The sequence below is a fragment of the Dipodomys merriami genome, unplaced genomic scaffold, assembly GCF_024711535.1.
Source record: "Dipodomys merriami isolate MVZ:Mamm:240054 unplaced genomic scaffold, mDipMer1.0.p SCAF_11, whole genome shotgun sequence".
Lineage (NCBI taxonomy): Eukaryota > Metazoa > Chordata > Mammalia > Rodentia > Heteromyidae > Dipodomys > Dipodomys merriami.
In genome coordinates this window covers 23528024-23552421 of record NW_027202382.1, presented here as the reverse complement: position 1 = coordinate 23552421, position 24398 = coordinate 23528024, and the positions used below count along the sequence as shown (strand labels likewise).

General features: G+C 40.5%; 1 long non-coding RNA gene across 2 annotated transcripts in view; it reads right to left on the bottom strand.

The window, feature by feature from the left end:
* Nucleotides 1–24398, bottom strand: part of LOC138816264 (uncharacterized) — a 353466-nt gene that overhangs the window by 309838 nt on the left and 19230 nt on the right. For both annotated transcript variants that reach the window (XR_011368598.1, XR_011368597.1), the window contains exon 3: nucleotides 21111–21225. This is a non-coding gene — a long non-coding RNA (uncharacterized lncRNA). The remainder of the gene's footprint in view (nucleotides 1–21110; nucleotides 21226–24398) is intronic.

Here is a 24398-nt window from a genome sequence, read left to right as displayed (position 1 = left end):
ACCAAATGTTTACTTGGTGCTGTGGTAAGGAAGGTGAAAAATACAACCAAACAAAATAATAATTACAATAATTAGAATTGATGGCACTGATACAGAATTGTGCACTATTGAAAAGACAAAACGCCCATGCAGTACCAGCATTCTACTTCATAATGAGTGCTTTACTAATGGTTATGATTTGTGGGCATTGAGCAAGCAGAAATGTGGCTATAAAACCAAGTCAGACAAGGGAGTCCTCTTTCCTACCATAAAGAAGCATACTTACTTTTGTGTACAGTGAGATTCAAATTTCGAATAAGCCCAATAATTAATCACTTTTCTACTTTTGAATCTGGGCCAAAAGTATGATTGATTAAGTAGATAGGCAGACAGATAAGGAATTGATAGATAGATACACAAAGATGTATAGATGGCATAGAGAGACTAGAGATGAATCAAAATATAAGGTAGATAGATACACTGTTTATTAATTAAAGCCAGAGTCAGATAATGCTCCCCTTTTCCCATCGCCTCTCATAGAAAACTGGGTGTGTAATGTGTCCTAGAAAACACACACACTTCTGGATTAAAACAAATAGCATCCTTAGCCTCTGAACACCACATCCAAATAAAGCAGAATTTTAGTGTAAGAACATAGATACACAATGGAAGAACCCAAGGCTTCTGCAAAACAGAATCTATACTTACATTTAAACAAACTCTTCTCTTCTCAATGTGTAACATGAAACTTCCATTTATTCTTTGAATAAGTATTTATTAAGCTCCTACTCTATACCAGGACTGGGCTAATTATTTGAGTATACAGCAGAGAATAAAACAAGTATGGAGCCAAGAACCAGTGGCTCATACCTATAATGCTAGCTACCCAAGAGGCTATGAACTGTAGATCCTGATTCAAAGCCAGCCTGGACAGAAAAGGCAACAAGATGGACTCCATCTCCAATTAACCAGAAGGCTGGACTGGAGGCATAATTCAAGTGGTAAAGCATCAGTCATAAGCAAGCAGCAGAGAGAGCATGAAGCCATGAGTTTAAGCCCTAGTATTAGCCTAAAACAAAACAAAGGTAGGGTCTCTATTTTTCTCACTGTGCTTACAGTCTAAAGGAGAAACATGATAGAAATAATAAACATGAATGGACATTGTTCCAGTTGTCTACAACACAAAATAACCTATAACATAATAGCTTAAAGCATAACCATGTTATTACATTTCAAAATGTTGATAATCTGGAATTCAAGCTAAGTCCAATTAGGCAGTTCTATTCCAAATGATGTCCTTGGAGAACACATGATAATGTTGAACTGACAGCTATCGCATAGTCTGGAGAGTACAAAGCAGTTCACCAGTATGTCAAATGCCTTAACAGGAACAGCAAAGACAGTGATCAGTGAAGACAGCCAACCAGAATGCCTATACAAAAACTCTCTCCTAGGCAGCATTTCGGTAATCAGGCCTCTTGCTCAGTGGTTTAAGGCTCCAGAAAGCCTTGCAAGAGATAGGAAGCAGGAACTACTGGTTCATTAAGGTCTGAGCCTGGAAATTGTCATATCACGATTTCTGCCATATTCTTATTGGTCTAGTAGTCATAAAGCATGCCCAGACCCAAGAGAAAGACACACAAGCCCCACATCTTCCTAGTCGAAGAACAAAGAATTTGTAGTCATATCCAATCTACCAAAAATATGTCATTCACCACTGTGATAAATACTGTGAAAGATGAGAACAGTGTACCAGGAGGAAACGGCCTACAAGGAGGAAATCTAATTTAGATCATTCAGCCAGATAGCTCTCTGTCCCTACAGGACAAGTAGTCCTAAGCCTATCTCCATCTCTCCACACAATCCCATCCTACCTTCAGCATTGCCTTTCCTAGGAAAAGAAATATATCTTTATCAATAAGAAAAAGAATCACAATAAAAGCACTTCATGTTGGGGGGGAGGATGGGAAGGGATGGGAAGGGGAAACAAAGAAGGAGGCTACAATGCTTGATAAGAAATGTACTCATTATCTTGCCCATGTAATTGTAACCCCTCTGCACAGTATTTTCACAATAAAAAAGTGTAAAAAAAAGCACTTCATGTGTGTATTGCTGTTATTAATGTGTGTTATTTGTGTGTGTGTGTGTGTGTGTGTTGTTCCAGGGGCTTAAACTCAGAGCACGGGCACTGTCCCTGAGCTTTTGTGCTCAAGGCTAGTGCTCTAACACTTGAGCTACAGCTCCACTTCCAGCTTTTTTAATAGTTTAGTTAAGGTAACAGTCACATAGACTTTCTTTCCCAGGCTGGCTTCAAACCACAAGTCTCAGATCTCAACCTCCTGACTAGTTAGGGTTACAGGTGTGCACAACCAGTACCCACAATGTTTTCTAACTCCCTAGAAAACAGGAGCATGCTTCAAAACTTTATTCCTTCTATTCTCAGAAGACTGAAATAAATTATATCCCTGAGAATGTATTCAATGACATGGAACAGCAAATTCCACTCAAAGATCAAATACAATATCTGTAATAGTACAACAAAATAATAAGTAATCAAGCAGAAAACTTTGTTACTAAATATGAATTATTTGGAAAGAACAATTTGTCATCATAATGTACAAAAGCATTTGAGGCTTCAAAATTGCCATAATTTGCATTCACTTTTTCTGTTAGGAAAGTAAATATTTGAACTAAAAGTTTTCAGGTATATTACATTTATCACAAAAAAATTATATAGCTTGCCTGTGTGAGTGTGTATCTTTATATAAATGTCTAACATACATATAATATATTGCATCCATTAAACTTTCTGCCATTCATATAGTAAGCATCTACTTTGTACCATTATTCCATCTTAATATAAGAACTAGACAAATAATAGAATTCCTTAAGAGCTTATGAGCTATTTTCGTTTCTACATTTCCACTACCCAAGCTTAAGATCGCTTTAGAGAAACTGCCCTTTGGTCTGCTCCAGGGAATAGTGTAGCCATCAGGTTATGAATGACCTCTCTAGCCTCCCCTCCAAGTATTACAAGCCGTAAGTTCTGTGGTCCTATAGCTTTGACAATACTATGTTCTCCATCACCTCCTATTTCTGCTGGCTTAGGCACATCTCAATATTCACCCTCCTTCAGAAGCCCCTATGGGATAGACACTGCACACAAGCTACTATGTTCCTGAACCACAGTATATTACACTGTCCATTTACTTGTCTGTCTCTGACCTACATCCTCAAGCAGATCTTTATCTTCAGCAGGGCCTGCCCCCAATGTCAAAACTTCCTAAACATGGCATTTGTCTTTATCTTCACATCTGATACAATTTGCCTAATATTGTTTTTTCAGTTGCAAAGCCTGTTCCTTGAAAAACTAGCCAAATCTAATCCCAGCACAGCCCACCCACCATATTGGCTTTTTAAACTTTCCCTGCAAATGACTCCTCTGTATCACAGCATCCCTTAAGCCCATATAACAGGACCTCTGAGGTGAGAGGAACCCTGAGATTGCAAAGGGACCCCTCTAGATCTTTGCTGTTTCCTCATATTGGGACATTATTCTTGTTTTTGTTTCGTTTTGTGCTGGTCCTGGGGCTTCCACTCGGGACCTAGAAGCTGTCTCCAAGCTTTTATGCTAAAGGTTAGAGGTCTACCATTTGAGCCACAGCTCCACTTCCAGCTTTTTGGTAGTTAATGGAATATAAGAGTCTCCCAGATTTTCCTGCCCAGGTTGGCTTCAAACTGCAATCCTCAAGTCTCAGCTTCTTGAGCAGCTAGGATTATAGGCATGAGCCTTGGGCATCTGGCTAACATGGAACTTTAACTATATTTCTTAATCTTCCTACATGCCTCAACTTGCCCTTTTAGAAAATGGAGACAGTACTAAAATAATAAGGGCCTCTGTGGTATTCACTGATATAATGTATTTAAATATCTAGCACAGCATGGTGTGTATTTCACTCTTCTTTTTCCATCCTTTTTGCCATCTGGCAAAATTGGGCTCCTCTAAGCAGAGACACAGAAGAGGTTGCCAGCCCACACTCAGCAGTTTGCCTTCTTTGGCCTCCTGTCACCATTTACAGATCAAGATTCATGACGAGCACTTCCCACTGAGATCACAAGGATGTGAAGTAAAAGAAATATTAGTGCTATTCTCTTCTCAGTGCTTGTCCAGACTGGTTGAGGGTCTGAAAGAGACAAACAAGTTCCCTCCATCCATGACCAAGGCTGCCAGCAATAAAACCCATAGACCTTTCTGGACAGTGCTGTCTGTGAGTGCCTTCCACCCAAATGTAAGCACCTGACACTCTTTAACATCACCCAGAAGAGAACCCCTGGATGCATCTCCATGTAAAAATTAGTTCACCCAACCCACTCCTATGGAGATTGCTCCAGGAGCACTGCTACAGAGAAAGGAAGCAATCAGAAGTGGGGTCTGAGAGGAAATTTAGAAAACCTGGATATAAGAAGAATTTAAAACCCAGAAAGGAAAGATGACTTACTCGTTCAAGGTCACGTGGTGAGTTAATGGTTAAGATGAAAATAGACTGGACCTTTTAAAGCTAACTCTTAAACATTTTGGCCTAAAGAGTATACTGAAAAGCTGAAGGATTGTCCAATATACTTTGTGACTTGAGATGAGGGAGGAGGTTCCCGAACAGAAAGACCACCACCATATGGATTTATTTATCCATCAAAGTTTCGTTGAATGACTAGCTCCGCACTGACTGAGGTAACCGCAGCCAGTGGCTAGGCAATAGTTGCTGCTCTCATGAGGCTGCAGACTGAGCAGTCTAAGGAGCCGGAACCGGAAACAAACTACTCAGCAAATACACCAAGTAAATAAGTGCCATGAAAGATTTAAAATAGGGGCAGCAATGTCAGATAAAACAGTGGTAAAAGCTTCTTTAAAAACGGGGTGAACAGAGTGATCCTCACAAAGGAACTGGTTCTTCAAAGCAAGATCTGAAGGACAAGAATCTAGCCATATGAACAGCCAAGGGTTGAAGGAAAGTAAGGAACAGAGGAGAAGTTGCTCTTGTCAGGAAGTAGTCAAATTCAGTGGGAGAAGGTAGAAATTGATAAGCAAAGTAGAGCATGAATGGAGAAGAGATGAGAGAACAAAGCAGGGCAGGTCATGCAAGGCTTCTTTCCAAAGCAAGAAATGCCAACTGTATTCTCAGTACAAAAGAAAATCAGAAGTGAGTCCCAAGTGGAGGAGACACCCATACTACCTTATTTCTTGAAAGTTATTCTGGCACTCTGCAAAGATAAGACTATGTGAGCAAGGGTGAAAGCAGAAAGCATCCTTAGAAACAAAGCAAGGGGTCAGAGAAGAGGGAGTTCCTGCAGTCTTGGACTGTAGCAGTGATGCCAATGGCATCTGGATGAAATACATGGACCAGCGAAACTGTAAGAGAACTCAGAGGCTCTGTCAATAGATTAAACTGGAAAGAAGGATCAGCTATTCTACCTAGAGCTGGCCATACTGAAATCCAAAGAAATTCCAAAGACCTAAAATGCTCCTAAGCTGACTGTCAAGTGACAAAAGCTGGTGTCCTCCAGCTATATTAAACTCTAGACAAGTCTTAGATTTCTTACGTTTAAAAACACTTGAATAATCTCTACACTACCCAGTCATCAAATGGATTTAATGAGCACAGTTTCTGGCACATATTTGTCCAAGATAAGTATTAGTTTCATCCTTACTGGACTAACAAATTTCCTTTGCTATCAGCTATGTGTTTCTTTTCAATTAATTCACCTTCATGTATAAAGCTTTCAATAGCCAAGATAAATATTTTCATTCCTCAATATAATAAAGGTTGTGTATGACAAACCTACAGCCAGCATTATACTTAATGGTGAAAAGCTGAAGCCATTTCCTCTAAACTCAGGAATGAGACAAGGATGTCCAGTCTCTCCACTTTTCTTCATTTAGTATTAGAATGCCTAGCTACAGCAATAAGATGGAATAGAACTGAAGACCCAGAAATGAGCCCACTATATGACCTATAGCCACTTAATCTTCGATAAGGGAGCTAAAAAAAATAGAATGGAAGAAAGACAAACTCCAGTAAACAGTGCTGGCAAAACTGGTTATAGCTAGATCCTTATACATCACCCTGCACCAGAATCAACTCCAAATGGATCAAAGACCTCACAGTCAAAGAAGATACCCTGAAAACATTACAGGAAGGAATAGGAGAAACCTTAGGTCTCCTTGGCACAGGCCAAAATTTTCTTAATAAAGACCCAGAAATACAACAAATCAAAGAAAGGTTGGACAAATGGGATTGCATGAAACTGCAGAGCTTCTGCACGCCAAACTACATAGATAGCAAGATCAATAGAAAGCACACGGATTGGTAGAGGATCCTCACTAGCCATACGGATAAGGGTCTCATATCTAAGATATACTTAGAACTCAAAAAATTAAATCTCCCAACAACAAATCCTCAAACAACTGCCCAATAAATAAGTGGGCTAAAGACTTAAAGAGAAACTTCTCTGAAGAGGAAAAAAGGATGGCCAATAGACACATGAAGAAATGCTCAACCTCTCTAGCCATAAAAGAAATGCAAATCAAAACAACATTGAGATTCCACCTCACCCCAGTTAGAATGGCTATAATCAAAAAATCTAATAACAACAGATGCTGGAGGGGATGTGGCCAAAAGGGAACCTTACTGCATTGTTGGTGAGAGTGTAAACTTGTTCAACCACTCTGGAAAACATTATGGAGGTTCCTCAGAAGACTCCACATAGAGCTTCCCTGTGATACAACAATCTTTCTTGCTATTGTTTTTAACATATTTGAAATGTACTATGTGATTTTTTCTCTTATATGTTCTTCCCCCATGGTATAACCCCTATTTTCACTATTTGGTGTCTGTGCCCTGCATCTTGTATATACATTTTTCTAATTTGGGGAGGGGAAGGGAAATAACAAAATGCTGAAATAAGGATACAAGTTGACCCATTGTAACAATGAGATGTACAAGACACTATGTTGAAAAGGAACTACAACTTGGGGAATGGAGGGAGGAGTTGGGGAGGTGAGAAGGGAAGGGATGGTAGGGGAAAAACAAAGGAGGAGGTAACAATGCTCAATAGGAAATGGACTCATTACCTTACTCATGTAACTGTAACCCCTCTGTACAGTATCTTCACAATAAAAAATATATATTAAAAAAAAGATATTTACTGAAATGAACTCCAAAAAAAAAAAAAGAAGACCATAAAGCCTTTTTAGGGAATCTATTTTCCTTTATTTTAGAATGTGTGTGTGTGTGTGTGTGTGTGTGTGTGTGTGTGTGTGTGTGTGTGTGTGTGTGTGTGTGTGTGTGTGTGTGTGTGTGTGTGTGTGTGTGTGTGTGTGTGTGTGTGTGTGTGTGTGTGTGTGTGTGTTTGCCTCAGGCTCTCAAAATTAATCTCAGCTGGGTTTTTTTGTGACTTCATCTAGAGAAACTTTTAAAATTCCTAAAGTTATTGTCAACTTCTGAAAGCATGCCAACTTGGTTAAATGAACTAAGGGCACCTGTGGGTTTGTCAATTACCCGCTATGTGGAATTTCAATTTGGGATCCTCCAAACATATTTGCAAAGCCACTCTTCAATAGGAAGAAAAACAAGTTTCCATTTGTAGATTCCTAGTTGCTCCCCAGGAATCAAGAGAGTCGATGTTAACAACTTGCCTTCACTCGGCCTGTGGGAAATACAGCACCTTTGCACTCCAAACCTGAAAGACCAGGGAACATCTGTCGGGGTGCAGTGGCAGACTCCAGTAATGCTGTTCATGGGTGGGTACAGCCATAGACATTGGAGGCAGGAATACCTTTTTTTATTTCATCTGAGATTTCCTTTAAAGCATCTATAAACACATACATGGAACATATACAAACTCCTATACATAATCTTTGCTCTGTAAATATCTTGGCTTGTTTACTGGAAGAGCCAAATTAACATAAACTTTGCCATTTCTTCCCTGGCACCTTCTTTATAGAATCACACTTAAACCATAGGGGCTTACTTGGGCTATCATAAGGGCTTGTTTCACTTCTGCTCGAATATTAATTTCCTATTCATTTTTTTCTAAATAAAAGCAAAGGCCATATCTACAACTTCTGGAGAAGTCTGAAATGCAATAGGAGTTTAGACCCACAAAGCCGCATACACATATTTGCTTTATTTCTGAACATGCCTGTGAAAGAGATGAACAATATTCAACTGCTGATAAGCAAAGAACTTGCTATTCTAAGAGAAGGTGGCAGTATAATATGTTTCTAAGGCTAAATATCTCCTCTCACAGTGACTGTCATTTAAATTCCTGCCTAGCAAAGGGATTTTTATGGAAGGTTAATGCCTCCTATAACATTTATCCTGGATGGTGGAGCTTTTTGCATAATTTTCTGGGCTTTATTCCTGCAGTGTTATAGAACCTTATCTTCCCTCTAATAGCTTGCCAGTAAAGAGCCAGTGCATATAAAGACAGTCGTTATTTCTCAGTTCAAGCCCTGATTTAATGAAATTCTAAAGCTCCGGAAAGAGGGATGGGGGTTACGCCATGAAGCAAAGAAGGAGTCACAAGACAAGCTGTGGTGTCCCTGTGGGCCTGGGCCATGGGAGGCTACAAAGGCCACAGGGCCTTGGTCAGTGGAGGCTGCCTGAGGTTGCACTAAGAGTGTAAGAAGGGCCCATGGCTCAAATCAAAGGTTATGTTGCACTGCTTTTGTGAAGGGATCTTCATCTGAAGGAACCCTTTTCAAATACTCTCCATTTGCATTTGAACTAACTTGCTTTTCTATAATTTTCCCAATTCCCTTTCCCTCTTTTGACATTTACTAGAGGCCCAGAAAAAAAAAAAAAAGAAGGGGAAAAAACTGTTCTATTGCAGCATTTCAATGAAACACTTCCTTCCCAGTTACCTATCCGCCCTTCCTTCTTCATCCAATCACTGGTGAGAAGCTTCAGCAGGCTGCATATTCCACACATGGCTGCAATCATATTTCTGGTTTAACATATTCTTCAAGAGAGTGAGACTGTTCCACCTCCCCTTTGTATAATATAAAAACTGAATGTGATGCATGCAGTACATGGCACATGATTTCTGGGGCAAAGTAATAGCAAGTAAGATGACATGTCTGGTTCTAGCCTTGAGAACCCATGCCATCAAAAAAGCTGAAGCTAAACCACGTAGGGAGCATAGGGAGCCAACACAGAAAGGCCCCACAGGAAGGCCTGAGATATCTACACAACTTGTCTTCGGATCATTCCATTTCTTCACCTTGGAGTCTTCCAACTGAGACCTCATGCAATGTAAAGCAGAGAGACTCAGACTTACTCGGCACTACCCAAATCCCTGATCTATGAAATCCTGAGCATGATGTGCTGTTTTGTACCAGTTTGGAATAACCTGCTTCACTATAATAGCAAGTAGAACAATGATGCACTAGAGCTATATCCATGGTAAGGAATTATGTTTACTACAAAGCCTCTTGCTCTCTGGCAGCCTCCTTAAATACACCCTGCCAATCCCTGGAGTCAAGAGACCAGCCATCTACTACTCAAGGGAAAGGTGGTAGAGTGTTCCAGATCTGAGTTCTTTCTTTGAATCTCAGCTAAGTTATGTAACCCTTCTAAGCTTTGCTATTACATCTATGACACACAGCAATGATGCCTACACCAGGAAACATGGCATGTGAAGTTCTGTACAGAGTAGGATTTTGAAAAGCCTGTTTGCCACTGTTAGTAATTCTTCCTAATGCATGTCTCCTCCAGAAAGTCCATCAGCACAGAACTCTTCTTGCTTCCATCTCTCTATAGCATTTCTTTATACCATTTCTTGATGCCTTCCAAGAGCATATCATTATTAATTCTGTGCCTTGGCACTATAGCTTGGGACTCAGACAATGCTGGCTATTGTTAAGAGTCAACCTTCCCCCACCCTCCCTTGCCCCCCCCCACACTGAACCCTTGTATTCTTGGGTGACAGAGTCCTGCACATTTATCTGCACCTACAAATTTCCACAGAAGCAGGCAAGCCTCATGGGAAATACAGACTTCCAATTCTGCTGCTCTTATCTTGGTCAAAGACTTAAAGTATTTTTCTGGATTATGACATCAAGGTAGAAAAACACAAGAAGCAAGGAAAGGAAAGGGAAAAAAACTTGCTTAAAGGAAAATAGGGTATCAATAGCAAAAGCAGACCCAATCTTAGGGTAAGTGGACTAATTTGTAGATAGTCAGCATTAATAAAGTACAATCCTGACAGCTGGAGCCATACTATGTTTTCAACAAAAATAACTGCATGTGGGTATCAAGACTGATAGCCCTGGCAACCTACAGCATGTAGAATGTAAGAAGTTTTGCTCTAGAATTGTGCTATCCTATATAGTAAGCAAGAGCCACATAGTGCTCCTGGACACTTAAACCACGGCTACTGTAAGACTTCATATGGATAGAATCATGCTATTTATTTCATTAGCAGTTGTACTCGGATTCCATGCTGATATTTTTGGATGTATTATATTGGGTAGAACAGTTAATAAAATTAAGTTCATCTATTTAAATATACGTTTTATTTTGTTTACTAGACATTTTTAAACTACAGAGGTGGCTCAGACTACAGTTCTATGGAAAGGCACCACTCTAGGACATTTCTAAGAAAGGTGGCACCAGAAACCCAAACAGGTTTGAGCAAATCTATAGATATATTACAGTATTTGCAATGAGGTCCTTGGTATCTTCAGAAAGCTTCATCAGACATCAGACACTCCAGGACCAGTTCTCCAGAGCTGCCTCCTCCTCCTCCTTGTACAGCCGGAGGCAATGCAGGCATGAGAGGGGCTGTCTAGAAATCCTTAACTGAAGAATCTCAACTCAAAGAATACATGCTTGCCACTATGCTCACCTTTCAGTAAGGAGGCTGAAGATCTTCATCAAAGACAACCAATGACTTATGAGCCTGGGAGGAGGGGAACGCTCTTAAGAATGTTGAAAAAAGCAAAACTTGAGAAATGCAAGAACTTAGGCATGTATGTATAGTTCTTTGGAAAGATTCTGATGCAAAAATAGTGAGATGGCACCATAGGGCACTGTATTTAGATTTTACCTTCACCAATTCTGTCCTTCTACTGACTTTCCCACAGAAGGACAACGTGAAAACAACTTCTTCACATTCTAAGCCTGCCCAGTCTTGTCTCCTAACTGGATTCCACGATCCTTACAGACAAGATCTTTTTGGTTGGTTGGTTGGTTGGTTGGCTGTGGGGCTTGAACTCACAGCCTGGGCATTGTCCCTGAGTTTTGCTCAAGGCTAATGCTATAACCACTTTGTGCCACGGCGCCACTTCCGGTTTTCTGGTGGTTAACTGGAGATAAGAGTTTCATGGACTTTCCTTCCTGGGCTGGCTTTGAACCATGATCCTCAGCTCTCAGACTCCTGGGTAGTTAGGATTGCAGGCGTGAACCACCAGCACCTGACCATATAAGATCTTATCAAGTTAAACTGGTCTCCTAGTCATCCAAGAAGCTATGTAGCAGATACAGTTTTGTCTTGCATAGTTTAATCTTTATTCTGAAGGTAAAAGAGATCACTTTTAAACTGAATATGAGATAATCAAATTTGCATTTTAGTAAGTTCCCTGCAGGGTACTCTCACGCACTCTGGTGGGAGTGCAAATTGATACAACCCTTTTGGAAAGCAATTTGGCAAAGTTACTCAGAGCTCTAAAATGTTTGACACAGTTCTATCACTTTTGTAACTACTCTAAGGAAATAATGCTAAAACCAGAAAAAATAGTACAAAGCATTCATTGTAGCATTATTCATAATGGCAGGAAAAATAGTAGTGACCTCTCTACTCAACAATAGAGGAATGGTTATGCAAACTGCAGTCCATCTACTGGTAAACCTATTACTCAGGTATCTAAATTATATTTATGACATGTTACCAATAACATCGAAAAGTAATGATGTGATGATATTAAAGATGAGCAACACATTTGTAGTTGATTATAAAAAGTGTCTACAAATTCTTCTCCTCTCTTCAGTCATGCCCTTGAAATATGATATAGGCTTCCTTTTAGAGCCAGGCATTGGTAGCTCATGCCTATAATCTTAGCTACTAAGGAGACTGAAATATGAGGATTGCAGTTCAAAGCCAGTCTGGGCAGAAAAGGCTCCATGAGACTCTTAGCTACAATTATCCACTCAAACACCAGAAGCAACACTGTGGCTCAAGTGGTAGAGCACTAGCCTAGAGCACAAAGAGACCTCAGGAACAGTGCCCAGGCCCTGAGTTCAAGGCCCATGACTGACAAAAGAATAAAAACAGGCCGGGCGCTGGTGGCTCACGCCTGTAATCCTAGCTACTCAGGAGTCTGAGATCTGAGGATCGCGGTTCAAAGCCAGCCCGGGCAGGAGAGACCGTGAGACTCCTATCGCCAATAAACCACCAGAAAACCGGAAGTGGCGCTGTAGCTCAAGTGGTAGAGTGCTCTCCTTGAGTTGAAGAGCTGAAGGACAGCACCCAGGCCCAGAGTTCAAGCCCCACGACCGACAAAAAAAAAAAAAAAAAAGAATAAAAAGAGGAAAGAACAGTGCTGGAGGAATATCAATACCAAATTTCAAACTCTACTACAAAACCATAGTAATCAAAACAACTTGGTACTGGCACAAGAACAGACCTGAAATAGAACTGAAGACCCAGAAATGAACCCACAGACCTATAGCCACCTAATCTTCAATAAGGTAGCTTAAAAAAAATAGAATGGAAGAAAGACAGCCTCTTCAGTAAATGGTGCTGGCAAAACTGGTTACTCACCTGTAGAAAACTAAAGCTAGGGCTGGGAAGGTGGCTCAGTGGTAGAGTGCTTGCCTTGCATGCATGAGGCCCTGAGTTCGATTCCTTAGCACCGCATAAGCAAAAAAAAAAAAAAAAAGCTGGATGTGGCACTGTGGCTCAAGTGGTAGAGCACTAGCCTTGAGTTGAAGAGCTAAGGGACAGCGCCCAGGCCCATAGTTCAGGCCCCATGACCGGACAAAAAAAAAAAAAAAAAACTAAAGCTAGATCCTTATATATCACCTTGCACCAGAATCAACTCCAAGTGGATCAAAGACCTCAAAACAAAAGCAGACACCTGAAAACATTGCAGGAAGGAATAGGAGAAACTCTAGGGCTCCATGGCACAGGCCAAAATTTTCTTACTAGAGACCCAGAAACACAACAAATCAAAGAAAGGTTGGACAAATGGGACTGCATGAAATTGCAGAGCTTCTGCATGGCAAAGGACATAGCTAGCAAGATCAATAGAAAGCCCACGGATTGGGAGAAGATCTTCACTAGCCATACAATGGACAAGGGTCTCATATCTAAAATATACTTGGAACTCAAAAAATTAAATCCCCCAGCAACAAATCCTCAAAGAAACAACTGTCCAATCAATAAGTGGGCTAAAGACTTAAAGAGAAACTTCTCTGAAGAGGAAATAAGAATGGCCAATAGACACATGAAGATAATGCTCAACTTCTCTAGCCATAAAAAAAATTATATAAAACAACAAATTATATAAATAACATTGAGATTCCACCTCACCCCAGTTAGAATGGCTATCATCAAGAAATCTAATAACAACAGATGCTGGAGGGGATGTGGCCAAAAGGGAACCCTACTGCATTGTTGGTGGGAGTGTAAACTTGTTCAAGCACTTTGGAAAGCAGTAAGGAGGTTCCCTATGACCCAACAATTCCACTTTTGGGCATTTACCCAAATGATCACAAACAAGGCTATACTAATGCTACCAGCACAGCTATGTTTATTGCAGCATTATTTACCATAGCTAAGCCATGGAACCAACTCAGATGCCCCTCAGTTGATGAGTGGATCAAGAAAATGTGGTATATTTATACCATATAATTCTATGCCTCTATCAGAAAGAATGACATTGCCCCATTTGTTAGGAAATGGAAAGACTTGGAAAAAATTATATTAAGGAAGTAAGCCAGGCCCAAAGAAACATAGGTCCCATGGTTTCCCTTATTTGCAATAACTAGTATAAGTCTAGGACAAGCAGAAAAGGTCAAAAGCTATGTATATATGACTATATAAGATGATGTTAAGTGAAATAAACCCCAAGACAGGGACACAAGCATTTTTTTCTTGCTTGCTATTGTTTTTAACATATTTAAAATGTACTATGTGATTTTTTTTGTTTCTTTTGTATGTTCTTTCCCCACGGTATAACCCCTATTTTCACTGTATTTGATGTCGGTGCCCTGCATACATTTTTCTAATTTGGGGAAGGGAAGGGAAAAAACAAAATGCTTAAACAGGGATACAGGTTGGCCCATTGTAACAATGAGATGTACAAGACACTATCTTGAAAACGAACTTTACAACTTGTGAAGGGGGAGGGAGGGAGGAGTGGGGGAGGTAGGGAGGAAAGGGATGGTAGAGGAAAAACAAAGGAGGAGGTAACAATGCTTGATAGGAAATGTACTCATTACCTTACTCATGTAACTGTAACCCCCTCTGTATACTATTTTTACAATAAAAAATGTATACAAAAAGCAACAATTATCAAAAAATAAATAAAAATAACAATAAAAAGAGGTAGAACCTAATCTTGAGTGTAGAATGACTGTATGATTTACTTTGGCCAATAAAATAAATCTATAAGCAGGTGCTTTAAAAGAAAGAATGATACCACCCCATGTGTTAAGAAATGGAAAGACTTGGAAAAAATCATATTAAGTGAAATAAGCCAGTCCCAAAAATATTTAGGTCCCATGCTTTCCCTTATTTGCAATAATTAGTATACATAAAAGACAATCTTTTCAGATGAGCTGAAAAGCTCAAATGATATGTACATATGACCATGTAAGATGATGCTAAGTGAAATTAACCCCAAGATATGGATACAAGAGGTCTGTCTGTATTGTTATTGTTTTAAATGTACTGTGATTTTTTTTTTGTTTCCTTTGTATGTTCTTCCCCCTATGGTATATCCCGTGTTGTCACTATGCTTGATTTTGGTACCCTGCATCTTTTTTTTTTTCAAATTCTTTATTGTGATTAAGTGATTACAGAATTTCCCAAATTTTACAGTTTTATGGGATAGAGATGCTTAGTTAAAGTCACAAACACATTCTAACTTTCATGGGGTAAATTGTCTATTGTGGTCTATAACATCTATGAGTTCTATGAGCTTTGCAATACAGTTATTTCTTCCACATTGGGTGGTATGTACATTTCTTTTGTTTTGCATAGCATCAGCTGTTCCCTCTTTCCCACTTGTTCCCTCCCTCCCATTGCTGCTCTTGAGTGGCTTAGTTCATTTTGATCAATGTCCAGTGCAGTTGGTGGGTCCCGCTGTTGTATGTTTTTCCCTGATTCCCTCTAGTTCTGTGTCATCCTCCTGGTTTCCCTCCGGTGTGCACATATATACCATCTGTGTGATCAGCAGCATGGGGGTTATTTAGTAGTGATTCGACCAGATGAGTGGAAGTCCTTTGTTTCTTAAGTCTTGTTAATTTTGTCATATCACCTTACATTTTGGATTTAACATCCACTTATCAGGGAGACCATGTGCCTTTGTCTCTTTGCTCTTGGCTTACCTCACTCAACATGATTTCTTCTAGCTTCATCCATTTCCCAGCAAATGCCATTATTTTGTCATTTCTAATGGCTGCATAATATTCCATTGTGTATAGGTACCACAATTTTTGGCTCCACTCATCTGTAGTGGGACATCTGGGTTGTTTCCATACCCTGGCTATTGTGAACAGTGTTGCAATAAACATGGAGGTGCATGTGTCCTTGTATACTGGTTCCTGTTGTTCAGGATAGATGCCTAGAAGTGGTATGACTGGGTCATAAGGGAGGTCAATATTTAGCTTTCTGAGGACCCTCCAGACTGCTTTTGGTACCCTGCATCTTGTATATACATTTGTCTACTCTGGGGAGGGGAAGGGGAATAACAAAATGCTGAAACAAGGACACAGGATGACCCATTGAAACAAGGATACCTACAGGACAGTATATTGGAAATGAACTTTACAACTTGGGGGGAGGGGAAGAATAGGAGGTGGGGGAAGGAAGGGATAGTGGGAGAACAACAAGGGAAGGGGTAACAATGATCGACAAGTAATCTACTCATTGCCTAACTCATATAACTGTAATCCCTCTCTACAGCATCTTTACAATAATTTTTTTTAAGTACTTGCTCTCTTTGCTGTACTGGAATCTTCCCATAACCATATGAAGAAATTCAGATATAGCCTGCTGGATGAATGCAGGACCCAGGTGCCCTGTCAACTGAGATGTTACCCAGCCAGTCCCAGAAGAAGAACCACCTTGCTACGTGGCAATTACCATAGACGTATGAATGAAGCCAGCCAAGATGAACAAATGAACCACACTGCTGAGCTCAGCCCAAGACAGAAGTATGACCCAACTAAATAGCTGTGGCTTTAGATCTCTATCTTTAGGCCACTCACTACACTTCAAAAGATCACTGCTAACCAGAAGTCACCCTGTAATCCAGTTATTTGGGAGGTTAAAATCAGGAGGATGGCAGTTCAAGGCCAGCCCAGGTCAAAAAACAAAAAAGTACATAAGGTGGAGACATAGTACACAAAATGAAGATGTAAGTTGGCTTGGGTATAAATGTGAGACACTATTTGAAAAATAATAATAAAAGCAAAGAGGGCTGGCTAGAAACATGTCTCAAGTAGTATAGTATCCAGCAAGGCCTCAAGTTGCAAACCCAGGACTGCCAAAAAAATAAAGCTCACTGCTATAATTGTTATCATTATTAGAACTAAGTTTTGCATTGTGATAGCTATAGGGAAATGATTAGAATATTGTCACAAATATAATTTGTGCGTATTTCTAACTTTCCATAGTAAAAATAAATACATATGCATTTGGGCTAAAGGACAAATATATATATATATATATATATTTCCTAAGTATTTAAAAACATACAAATATACATGTGTACAGTTTTATCACATCTACTGAAGATATTTTTCTGGAAAAAATACTAGGAAATATGTTTTTCTGAAAAATATAGTAGAAAATACTAGAAAAATGCTGGACTGGTTGGTCTCTATATTCTGAGGCTGTATATTTTTTGATATACCTATTTTCCAAAGTATCTATACCACTCATTATTTTATTCTGAAAGTGATTTTTTTATTTTATTAATTGTTATCTTGTAATTTTCCTCAGCCCAACCAAATTCCTTGTAGAATACGTAGAGAACTGATTTGCAGGGGGAAGAAACCAAAGACAGAAAAGCAAATTCAAGAGGAATGAATCTAGACTACTGGGGGGGAAAAAAAGTATGCAAGTCCAAAATCCAGTTGACCCTAGAAAAGAAAACGAGGCTGCAGACTGAGAGGGATAGCAGGTACTGAGATATGGAGAGAAAATCCATAATTACTTGGACTGAGCTCAACTCTGTGGTTCATTTGTTATCTTCACTGACCTCATTCAGACATCTCTGTTTTACTGCCACTTAGCAAGGTGGCTCTTCTTCTGGGACTGGATGGATGTCATCTTGGTTGGCAGAATACTCTGGGTCCTATATCTCTCTTCACCCAAAAGGTTATATCCAAGTTTCTTCACGTGGTGATAGAAAGCTCCCAGCACAGTCAAGAGGGCATGTATTTTTCCACTGCCTGGCACTGGAAAGACACATAACATGCAGACCACAGAGAATTTCCTGGGCACCTAAGACCCCAATCTAAGAATTCATTCATCTTAGTATTTAAGTGGATAAATGTATCACTCCAGTCAGAAAAACACACAGATGTCATTGAATTCTCTAATGATAGTATGATGCCAAAAGCTGACAGCCCATAAATCCTTGTTGCCCTATAGACCAGAAAGCTTCAGTTGATCTTTCAACCTATTTATATCTGACCAGTCATGGGCTAGTAAGAGGCTACTGAAACAATTAGGTATCAGTTTAGCAATTTGATCCGTTAAGCATGACCCAATTGTATGATGGGTGATATCAGCCCTTCTGGGTCACAACTGAAAAGGTGATTCGTGCTAGATTTTACCAGAAAAGAAGCCAACTCTTGTCCTCCATGACTTCAGGATGTAAGAATCCTGTAATCATGGGAGCACTGCTCTCCAAAAGACAACTGAAAAACCAATTCACCTTCGTTCAATTGCTTTTGCTCTACACCATATTGGAGGCTGAGTAACTTATATAGAATGGAAGTTCGTTTGGCTCACAGTTGTAGAAGCTGAGACATACAGAACCAGAGCATAGAAACAGCATAGACCAGCTCCTGCTCAGCACTGGGTGAGGGAGGGGCTTCTTAGTGCTTCATAACATGTCTGAGAGTGTCAAAGGGAAGCCAGTCCAACCATACCCCATTCACCTATTCATGCACTCATGAACTTAGCCATCCATGAAGACAGAGCCCTTGTGACCCGAACACCTTCCAAAGGTTTTGATTTCAAAATGCTATATTAGAAACTGGGTTTCCAACACATGAAATTTGGGGAACATATTCAAGCCCATAGCACAGCTTTTTCCACATCTTAGGCGCAAAGAAAATGTCCATGCTGACTCTGGTCTCTGTCCTCCTTCTCCAAGTCCCTCTGTGACTATGTTTGCTCCTGTTCTTCTTCACTCAGGACTTACTTTAATTTCCCAAAAATCTGATGATGGGTTGGCAACTTTGCACATGCGCAGATCCCTTCCAAGCTCTGCCAAGTCATAATCCCTTATTTCCCTCAAATCAACCCACACCTGAACACCTCCACACACTCAGAAGCCAAGAAAACTGCAATTCTTAACCACCCACTTGCTCTTAAGCCACTAGATCCACCATTTCCCTTAATGGATGTGCTTTCTAATAAACTCCTTGTCACTTTATCCAATACTTCATTGCTGACACCAAGAATCTTCGATCATTACTTTGTGACCACACACTGGTAACATAGTAGGAGCAAAATATTTACCTTTGCTGGGCCTTAATTTCCTTGAGTAATAATAATTGTACCTTTTTAGTAGTAATTAATTGTACCTAATTGAGTAGTAATTATTGTACCTATTAGCCAGGCACTGTAGGCTCACTCCTATTATCCTAGCTACTCAGGAGGCTGAGATCTGAGGATCATGGATGAAACCAGCCTAATCAAGAAAGCCCATGAGATTCGTATCTCCAGTTAACCACCAAAAGAGCTGGAAGTTGAGCTGTGGCTCAAGTGGTAGAATGCTGACCTTGCGCCAAAAGATCTCAGGGACAGTGCTCAGGCCCTGAATCCAAGCCCTGGGACTGGCACAAAATCATCATCATCATCATCATCATCATCATCATCATCATCATCATCATCATCATCATCATAACAAAATAATTGTATCTATCACCTAAGACTCATGGTGAATAAACATCTATGAATAAACATCTATGAATAAAATCTATGAAGCTAGCATGCTGAAAATCTGGTTAACTATTTCTTCTTCTGGCCCATGATAGTCTTACCCTTCAAGACTGCCACAAGGTTCATTAAAGACAAACTCAACTAACTTTTGATGACGTTGAGTGTATCTCATCAATACCACTTCATTTGACTTTTTGCATATCCCATTAAGAAGGCTATTTATCTCTATTTTACAAAGGAAGACACTGAGCCCAGAAAGATAGATTTGCCAGGGGACACACATTGAGCCCCAGGTTGCCTGGTTCTGAGCCAGAAGTTACTCTGTGAGAAATACACCATGGAGTGCCAACAGCATGATCACCTTTCAGCAGCAGGAGAGGTGATGCAGGAGGCATGCTAACATGCCAGTGAACTTCAGAGAAACCCGGTCCGAGGCTGCATTGGATCCTCTTTGTCACCCATAGGGCCATGTCTACAGGACATGTCTGCAGGAAGGCTTCCTGCCCTTCATCCTGGCATAGTCTTTCCCCCATCAACTCTGGCTTATTTTAATGCTCTAGATTCTTTAAATGCCTTCTCCCTACAAAGAGTTATGGAAAGAGTTCATCGTGGGTTCTCTGGAAAGCCTCTCTCCAGACACCTACATAGATGCCTTCAGATTAGAATCACCAACAAAATCCCCTGTCTCTTCAAAATGCCGAGCAAATAAATGAAACATGACTCACTGTTTGAGTTGAACAATAAATGAATGAAACACTTGGACAATATTAAGTGGAAATAGGTCTACAGGAGTTTATCACACTGTTCCAAAGGAATTTTGCTCAGAATGAAAAAAAGAAAAGAAAACTAGGAGACCAGAAGAAGGTCAAGAAAGCAGCCACAAATATTTGAAGGGCTACAATAAAAAGAGGACCAAGGTAAACCCCTAAGTGTCTCCAAAGGATGGAAGAGTAATCAGGGCTACCAAATAAAGGTACCTAAGGAAGACAACCTAAAAGTTAAGAACACAGGCACTGGAGCCTTGTAAGCTTAAATCCTTTCTCTACAACATATACTGAAGTAAGGAGTCCAGGTCTGGCCGGTGCCATATTGGCCACATAGTGGATTGTAGGGTCTGGCATCTTGTCTTCATGCTGAGGGAAGAAAACCCATCACCTGCCCATCACCTGCCTCCCAGGTGATGGGCGTGCCCGGATCCCTGGAGACAGGGGTTGGCTGATAGGTTACTGAATCTGTCAGTCCAGTGCCTGGGACTGGGAATTTCCTGAGGATCTGCCCCCCTGTGCCGACCTATTTAGGCCCAGAACAGACCAGCCGGGGAGGCCAGGCCATGTGTGTCTCTGTGATCCTGTCCTGTGTCCTGTCTCCTGGCTCATCTCCAGTCATCAAGGCATCCTAATTCAGCTCTCCATTGAAGCTGAATTGGCTTGTTGGTATTGTTTTTGCTATTCCTTTCCTCTTTAGCATGTTTCCTAGCTGTGTTATATGTTTCTGTGCGCTGCAGGCCTTTGTAACAACTGGCTGCCTGCAGCCTGTTCATTGTATAATAAAGACTCCAATATTCAATATTTTAAAATATGGCTTCTGGGATATTCACCTTACAACAATACAGTCAGTTTTCCCATCTATAAAATGGGGTTAGCGACTAGAACACCTACCTCAGAAGAGCATTGTGTACTTTAAATTAAAGATCGTGCGTCACAAGGGTTTATCAGGATACCTACAACAAATGAAGTCTTCCAAGTGATGTCCTCTGCTATCCTCATGGTGAGGAAGTGAGTTCTTTGTCCTTGGAGGTATTCAAGCAGCAATAGGTAACCAAGAAGCTGTAAAGCTGGCCTGGGAAAGAGATTCATGCATTAGACAAAGGGTTGGATTCAGTGACCTTTAAGCTTCCTTCTTCACTTAGAGTTAATTATGTCATTGAAATACAGGTTGCTGTGAAGTCTTCAGCAGACTGGGTTCCAGTCTGGGGCTTTAGTTTCTCCACTTTGTATAAGGATGAAACCCTTGCTGCGCAGCTGAATGTGAAGAGGGAGCCTTCATTTGCTCAGCAGCTGCATTCCTGGAATTCCCAAGATTCCGGTCCATTTACTTCCCCCCCCCATTGTAAATATTAGGTTCTCTTGGAGAGAACCTGAAGGTCACTTTCCAAAGAGCCTTTACTCCCAAACTCTCATCTGAAGAATTCTACTCAACATCACTGGGCACTCCAGGCTTTCCGCCCACCTCAAGCCCAAGCCAGTTCTGGTGCACACTCATGAGGGGTCATTGTTTGGACTGGAAAATAGCAACCTGACATCTGGATGGGAAGAGCCAGGAACTGGACCAGAAAATGTCTCCGAAGTATGGGACTCTCTGCAGCTGAGCCAGTGGTTGGCTAAATGGCTTTCCCAGCGCCCTTCTCAGTTGGACCAAACTCCTCTTAAAAGAGGAGCGAGCGGGAGGAGGAGGGGGAGGCACTTATTGGGGGTTGCTACAAATTCAGCTTGACTGCCACTGCCTTTCTCACTACAATAGAAAGTAACTCCCACAACATAGTGAGGATATAAGCTCTTTAAAGAAAATATAAAAGCATTAGCTTGGCAATTCACCTAAACCTCATCATGCACCATAGACATTTTTGAAGTTTAACAAAGAAAAGCACATCATTAAAGAGTACTGCTCTATCACCATTCTTATGCAAATCCTTCCCAGATAGTTGGGTGGAAAATTCCATCTAACACACAGCAAGAAATAAATGTTTCAGGGTGGAAATTTCAGCTATACTGAGTGCATCTATCACTAGTATAATCCAAACTCCTGAATGTGCACTGACTACAGAATTAGTATTGATCCATTCACCATGTAAACATCAAGTACTTTCTATTATTACTTGAAATAGCATGCTATCACAATTTCTATTTCCTCCTTCTATCTTAAATAGAAGTATTGCACATTAGCCCTTTCCTTCATGTACTTTTTTGCACAGCTATCTAACGACAGCATTCAGTATGGTGCTGAGTTTCCTGTAGCCATCTGCAGTATTAGCATTAAAACACTTTATTTTCAAGTCATCTCTGATGGAAGACAATACTGCTTACATTTACCAGGAAACCTGGTACCAGGCTTCTCTTAGAAATAGGCACATTCTATCCCAATTTCTGTCTCTCTTTCTCTCTCACTCATACACACACACACACACACACACACACACACATACACACACACACACACACACACACACAACATCCTTTGTCTCTCATCCCCATGCTGAGACCATCATTAGCAGTATACCTCTCCAGCCCTACCCTCTAGCAGGACAGGAAGATCCCCAGGTCTCTGGCACTCTGAAATAGTAGACCTAGTCTTTGCCCAAGCTAAGAATGGGATTAAATTTCAGGATGACTTGCTACAGAAGCTCAAGATATGACTCTCTGTTGCATTGTTCAGATGTCTGGACGTATGAAGAAAAATTACTTTGGAGAGAATCAATCCTGATGGTTGAAAGCATATAAAAGCATAGCTAGGGGTAAGCCTTCTCTCTCCCCCTTCCTGCATTCCATTGCAGAATAGCATGAGGAAATTTAGACTGGGTTCCAGACCCTGGAGGGTCAATTTAGCTCAAATAGCTAGGAGGTACAGATCTCATAATTCATGCTCTCTGGTGCCAGTGGTGTTCCCTGGGCGCTGCATGCATCCTGACCCAGTGTACAGAGCTTCTCATTGCCCTTGCCATGCCAGAAACAGCAGGCCCTGCATGTGACAACTAGATTTCCAGCAACTTCTGGAGCCCAGCAGCGGCTTTAGTCAGAACACACACGGTTTTCTTTCTGTCATTGGGAATCTATACCTCGCAACCTTAACCTGCCACACAGCCAACTGTCAGGATGGATGTCAGCCCCCATCCACACAGTCCACGTGGTTCACCACCACTGTTCTCCATAGTCAATGTGCAGAACCTGCACATGTGTATCTGAGAAAAACAAAAACAATAGCTTCATATCATGGAGAGAAAATATTTGGGGAGACTTGAATATGATTTCGTCATCCTTGGGGGCCAAGCCTGTTTCAATATAAATATAGATAGATAGATATAATATACATTACATAAATATAGAGAGATATAATATATATTATATCTCTATACATTCAAATTCTTGTTAATAGATGACAGTTTTGTTGCCAAACTGGACGGATGCAAACTCAAACAGATGAAATACTAAAATTGGATAGTGTGTATTAAATATTCAAAGGTAAGACAGTGAGGAGCTTATACAAGCACTGTACACCTAATTCTGATTCTAATATATCTCCAATTTTCTTTCTTGACACCATTCTCTGGAATGCTCAATTGAATTCTCAGCAATATTCTATTGTTCTTAGTAAGCCTCACTTAAAGAAATGTAACCAGATTTAAGATATGCACATATACACAATCACTTGAAAGGAACCATAAAATACTGGATCTGATTGCTCTAAGGAGACCATGTTCGTGTTTGAAAAAATATATACGTAATTAATTAAAGTAAGAGCAGTATCCTAGCAACCTACTGGTTGCCTGTCCATCCATTTTCCCTTCCTTGCAAATTATAAGCTCCCTAGTTCTGACTAGGTAGCCACCACTTAAGGATAGGTAAACCTCTCTCTCCACTCATGGTAGAATCCTGCTAGTAAGTGATTGGACTAGCCCCAGTCCCTTATCAGTGACTAATTTAGGTATGTTTCAGCTCTGACAAAGAAGTCATGAGAGGATCAGCTGAGAGGCTTCATGAGGTTCCTTTGCTCAGAAAAGAGATATGGTAGAAAGGCTCCCAGCAGCAAGAGAATATTGTGCAATATCTTATCTGCGTAAGACCTGTGAACCACAGAGGCCGTGTCACAGAAGGTGTAAAGAATTTTAGTCTTTAGTCTTTGTTGAGCTGCTGAATGATCCAATCCTAAAGCAAATGCTACCTTGCACTACTGGCTAAAAAGAAGTCAATACTTCAAGTGGTAGAGCGCTCGCCTTGAGCTGAAGAGCCAAGGGACAG